General features: G+C 48.4%; 1 pseudogene; it reads left to right on the top strand.

Annotated features, from left to right (window-relative positions):
* Nucleotides 1–2,873: 2,873 nt before the first annotated feature.
* Nucleotides 2,874–3,052, top strand: LOC139228424 (U2 spliceosomal RNA; annotated as a pseudogene).
* The last annotated feature ends 3,271 nt before the right edge of the window (nucleotides 3,053–6,323 follow it).

The raw sequence follows: 6,323 nt of genomic DNA, 5'->3' as shown, positions 1-6,323 counted from the left end.
ACTGCCTTTTTTTTATCAGTAACTGAAATTTATAATGTCCAAAATAAGGGTTAAATTAGGAGTTGTGATTATCGTCCCCCCAACCCACCCCCTTGTACCCCGCTTCAACCCACCCCCCCCCCCCCCGCTCACGGAACTTACTTGAGGGACACTGCCAGCGATGCAGGCAGCCTAAGATTGCCATCTTCTGTTGGACGAGCTGCCTGTGGAGGCACACCCACCGCCAGCAGCTCATTCCAATTATTCAACTGAGGTCCGAGGACCAATTTCCATCGATCCTTGGGGCTCTTACTTCAGATGCCTGCTGCCCCCATGGCACCCAGTCTGGACCCGGCCCAGACTACTTTCTACTACATAATGTCTCTTCTCATGCCATTGTGCATTAAAACAACCCGACCCATTTTCTGCGGTGAAGCTGTTTTTTAACCCCATATATACAGGGACAGAAAGAAAGAAGTCTCTAACACAATGGGCCCAAGTTTCCACATGATTTGCGCCTGATTTTTAGGAGCAACTGGTGGAGAACGGACTATCTTAGAAATTGCAATTCTCCACATTTTTTTTTCTGCAGTTCTAGTCAGGTAGAACAGTTCTACTTTGGAACAGAATTTTTTCTTCAAAAGGGGGCGCGTCCGGCCACTGACGCCTGATTTCAAAGTTTCCACAGTGAAAACGTACTCCAAACTAAGTTAGAATGGAGCAAGTGAAGATTTTTGTAGAACTGAAAAAACCTGTTCCACACATTAAAAAATCAGGCGCAGGTTACAAATTAGGCGTCCAGAACGAGGTGGGGGGGAAGGGAAGTCATTAAATTCTACAATAAATCCTTATTTATACTTCTACAAATATTATACAAATAAATCCAACCTGAATAAACATTTATAAGCAAAGAAAAGATTAAATAAACCATCTTCCTACCTGTGTGAAAGTGCTTCAGGCAGGGAGAATGCTGCAGTCAGCCTGAGGCGCCCATTCTTCCCGCGGGGGGGGGCGAGGAGGAGGCGCCCGTTCTTTCCCGCGGGGGGGGGGAGGAGGCGCCCGTTCTTTCCCGCGGGGGGGGGAAGGAGGCGCCCGTTCTTTCCCGCGGGGGGGGGAGGAGGCGCCCGTTCTTCCCGCGGGGGAGTAGGAGGCGCCCGTTCTTTCCTGCGGGGGGGGAGGCGCCCGTTCTTCCCGCGGGGGGGGGTGAGAGGAGGCGCCCGTTCTTTCCCGCGGGGGGGGGAGGCGCCCGTTCTTCCCGCGGGGGGGGGGAGAGGAGGCGCCCGTTCTTTCCCGCGGGGGGGAGGAGGCGCCCGTTCTTCCCGCGGGGGGGGGAGGCGCCCGTTCTTCCCGCGGGGGGGGGGAGAGGAGGCGCCCGTTCTTTCCCGCGGGGGGGAGGAGGCGCCCGTTCTTCCCGCGGGGGGGGAGGCGCCCGTTCTTCCCGCGGGGGGTGGGGGGGGAGAGGAGGCGCCTGTTCTTTCCCGCGGGGGGGGGGATGAGGCGCCCGTCCTTTCCCGCGGGGGGGGAGGCGCCCGTTCTTCCCGCGGGGGGGAGAAGGCACCCGTTCTTCCCGCGGGGGGTGGGGGGGGAGAGGAGGTGCCTGTTCTTTCCCGCGGGGGGGGGGATGAGGCGCCCGTCCTTTCCCGCGGGGGGGGAGGCGCCCGTTCTTCCCGCGGGGGGGAGGAGGCACCCGTTCTTCCCGCGGGGGGGGGAAGCGCCCGTTCTTCCCGCGGGGGGGGGGGGAGAGGAGACGCCCGTTCTTTCCCGCGGGCGGGAGGAGGCGCCCGTTCTTCCCGCAGGGGGGGGGGGAGGCGCCCGTTCTTCCCGCGGGGGGGAGGAGGCACCCGTTCTTCCCGCGGGGGGTGGGGGGGGAGAGGAGGCGCCTGTTCTTTCCCGCGGGGGGGGGGAGGAGGCGCCCGTCCTTTCCCGCGGGGGGGGAGGCGCCCGTTCTTCCCGCGGGGGGGAGGAGGCACCCGTTCTTCCCGCGGGGGGGGGGAGGCGCCCGTTCTTCCTGCGGGGGGGGGGGAGAGGAGACGCCCGTTCTTTCCCGCGGGCGGGAGGAGGCGCCCGTTCTTCCCGCGGGGGGGGGGGAGGCGCCCGTTCTTCCCGCGGGGTGTGGGGGGGGAGAGGAGGCGCCCGTCCTTTCCCGCAGGGGGGGAGGTGCCCGTTCTTCCCGCGGGGGGTGGGGGGAAGGAGACAGTGAGAAGGCTGCAAGTACTGATGTGCTGATGGCAATGTGCTTTTATTAAAAAAATGTTCAAAAATTAAACAGCTACAAAGAACTACAAAAATGGCCGAGTGCCAATGTTTTTTTCACACTGCGCGTGCGCGAACGCTCCAACGCGCATGCGCAGCGTTGCCGGCAGGAAAAAAACTAATTTAAATAGTACCCGCCCCCTCCCACTTACAAAATCGGCGCGAGTGTAGACTCCGCCCCCCTGGGCGCCGCGCCAGGCAGACAAGGAGCTGCAGGGCTCTCCAGAATCGCGAGTTTTTTTTAGGCACCGTTTTAGGCGCGAAAAACGGGCGCATAGCTCAGAGGGGTGCCCGTTTTTTATCGTGTGGAAACTTGGGCCCAATAAGCCAGAGATAAAATGCTGCATTTTTGTTGGAGTGGATTTGGACCCTTTATATTTTAAACCTTCTTTTTATATGGATTTTCAAATTAAAATGGTTTGATTCAAAAGACTGGCAATATTAATTCCAGGAAATATGAAAACGATTTCATGGAATGTACATTCTGTGTGGTGTAAATAATGAGTAGCATATGTAAATTAATACACCATCCACACCTAGAGAATGCAGAAAGTATCTCAGGTTGGGAAGTGGCAGTAATAATTCCCTAATGCAAGGGGGAAAGTATAACCCAATTCCAGAGGCATTTATTCAATTTGAATATCGCTTCTCGGCCTTTTGGCTAAGATCAAGTGTAGTATCTGTTCTTATCAGTTTAATATCCCCTATGGGGACATGATATTGAATTGATTTTTGGACAGGGAGCTGGATCAGGGGCATGCCCCGTCCACTCCATGCATCGACCTGGTATTGCAATATTTCCAGGAACGGTGCAACTTCGCCTCTCGGCCTTTTGGCCTAAGATCAAACACATTGGCGCAAAGTGATCTTTGGCGTTAGAGTTGATCTGGAACGAAATTGGATTAAAAAAATAAATAAAAAATACATTTAAAAAAATGTATTCAATTTGAATGCTGGGGAACACTTTACTTTTGAATAGGGTTCATGGATGAAATGGTGTGTGAAAGAGAGAAGCTTCAGAAGAGGACTTGGATGTACTGAATAAACTTTTACATTGAGATAATTAGCTTTAAGCGAGTGCAGACTCAAAGTGCCAAGAGAGTGTCTTTGAGTTGTGGAGTTGTGTAGAGTAATTGGAAAGGCTGTCATACCGCTGAAGGAAATACACGAGGAAACAAAACAACCCACAAATACATAGCAGGTCTGCCAGCATCAGAAAAAATAGCCAGGCTAATATTTCAGCAGGACTGAGAGCCATTTTAATGAATCTATCTTTTTCTTTCAGGCAGAGATTGTCATGCTGTGTTTCCAGCATTTACCGTATTCATTTCAGATTTCCCGTATTTGCAGTTTTCACAGATTTGCCTGAACCCAATAGATAAGTTTTCAAGCTGGGGGTTTGAGAATCTACCAGGGCCTGTGATGGAACCCAGAAGTTCTGTGATGCCAGATTTCTGTCCATCAGACACTGACATATCTTTGAACACCTGGGGGCGATTTTAACCCCACTTGCTCAGCAGAAACCAGGCGGGTGGGAAGTTAAAATTGCACTGGGTCTTACCTGTCCAACAGCCGCCATGATTGCAACATCTACAATTTTAACCTTCTGGCCTGAGCAGGGGACAAGACACCCACCTGGAGCCAACAGGGTCCTTCATGTTGCAGCCCGATGATATAATTGATATAATTGAGACATGACTATAATTGTAGCTCAAGCCTGAGCAGAGAATCACCTGGAGTGAAAATCGGGGTGCCTAAAGAATTCTATGTTATGTAGCTTCTATATTTTCTTTATTTCTTCTCTCCCTAGCATATTATTTCTATTCCTGTATACTAAAATAAAATCTACAATGACAGTACTGTTTTCTTTGGATGGTTGATTCTGGACTTCAGACTTTCCAACAGAATGTGCCAATTCTGAAAACTTTAGGCCTAATACCTGATCCATCAACTCATAGTTACAAAAAGTACATTTTAAAGATCTATACTATCGATGCCATTTGAAAGTTAACAGAAGTATAGTTCTCAATGGGTTAATATTAACTGGTGTATTTTTCTACTGATACACACCATGGCCTCGTGACAGCATTATGTAAGTTGTATCTGTAAATATCTAATTGGATCTATGCAGGTGGGATTTTCCTGCTGCTACACCGAACAGGATTCACATCATAAAACCTGTAAATAAAACATTTAAACAGAGCAACTTTTCAGAAAATAGAGTTTGTAATAACAAACCTATTTTATATGACTACATTATGCTCGTTGATGTATTGCATGCATATTAATTTTTAAAAAGAGCTACAATATTGAGCATGGATAGAAAAGCATTGAATTTCAGTTTGATTAATTTACTAGAAGGAACCTGCAAGCTGGTTACTTACCTGAATTAACTGCAATTACATAGAATGTATAGCATAGAAACAGGCTGTTTGACCCAACTGGTTCATGCTCCACACGGGCCTCCTCCCACCCTCCTTCATCTAACCCTATCTGCAAATTCTTCTATTGTTTTCTCCCTCGTGTATTTATCTAGCTTCCCCTTAAAGGCCTCTATGCTATTCACCTCAACTACTCCATGTGGTAGTAGGTTCCACATTCTAACCCCACTCTGGGTAAATACGTTTCTCCTGAATTCTTTATTGGATTTGTTAGTGACTATCTTATATTTATGGCCCCTAGTTTTGGAATGCAACAATATAATTGATTTCTTATAAAAATGTGAGTCATTGATACTCGATGTTTAGTTGATATTAGTGAGTCATTGGTGTTCATGTAATTACATGGATTTCTAAGAAATATTAAGAAACATTTTGGAATTACTAATTAATTTTCATCACAATGGACGGTCTAGTAGAATTAGTAAACATTGTTTTTTCTTATTTTAACTTTCTCTTTCACTTCAGTTTTTTGGTAGTTATACCCAGTGACTTTGCAATCTGACATTTCAATTATAATATCGAGAGATTCTTCACTGAAGTACTGAGTGACAACAGAAAATGCTGGACATGCTCAGCAGGTCAGGCAGCATCTGTGGAAAGAGAAACAGAGTTAACGTTCCAGGTCGATGACCTTTCTTCAGGTAGGGAAAGGCGGGAGGGGAAGTGGGAAGGTCTGTGATAGGGTGGAAGGCAGGAGAGATTTAAAGACAAAAGGGATGATGGTGCGAGGCAAAAGGAGACAAGTTAAAAAACAAAAGATGGGTCCAGAGGAGGTGTAAATGGGAATAGGAGAATCATCAACAGTTGCCGTCTGAACAAATGGAGGCAGAGGTTATGATCTGAAACTGTTGAACTCAACGTTGAGTCCAGAAGGCTGTAAAGTGCCTAATCAAAAGATGAGGTGCTGTTCCTTGAGCCTGAGGGCTAGTAGTATATATTAATTGACAGCCTATCCCCAGAAATGGAGATAAAAATGTCAGGGAAGGGAAGGGAAGAGTCGGAGATGATAACTACCAGCCTATTATTAGTATATGCTAAAGTACCATTGTCATAAATCATCCAATAATAGAAACATAGAAACATAGAAAATAGGTGCAGGAGCAGGCCATTCAGCCCTTCTAGCCTGCACCGCCATTCAATGAGTTCATGGCTGAACATGAAACTTCAGTACCCACTTCCTGCTTTCACGCCATACCCCTTGATCCCCCGAGTAGTAAGGACTTCATCTAACTCCCTTTTGAATATATTTAGTGAATTGGCCTCAACTACTTCCTGTGGTAGAGAATTCCACAGGTTCACCACTCTCTGGGTGAAGAAGTTTCTCCTTATCTCGGTCCTAAATGGCTTACCCCTTATCCTTAGACTGTGACCCCTGGTTCTGGACTTCCCCAACATTGGGAACATTCTTCCTGCATCCAACCTGTCCAAACCCGTCAGAATTTTAAACGTTTCTATGAGGTCCCCTCTCACTCTTCTGAACTCCAGTGAATACAAGCCCAGTTGATCCAGTCTTTCTTGATAGGTCAGTCCCACCATCCCGGGAATCAGTCTGGTGAATCTTCGCTGCACTCCCTCAATAGCAAGAATGTCCTTCCTCAAGTTAGGAGACCAAAACTGTACACAATACTCCAGGTGTGGCCTCACCAAGGC

This window comes from Pristiophorus japonicus, chromosome 17 (assembly GCF_044704955.1).
Source record: "Pristiophorus japonicus isolate sPriJap1 chromosome 17, sPriJap1.hap1, whole genome shotgun sequence".
In the NCBI taxonomy this organism is placed as follows: Eukaryota; Metazoa; Chordata; class Chondrichthyes; family Pristiophoridae; genus Pristiophorus; species Pristiophorus japonicus.
The sequence above is the reverse complement of the archived record's forward strand: the minus strand, read 5'-3'. Positions and strand labels throughout refer to the sequence as shown.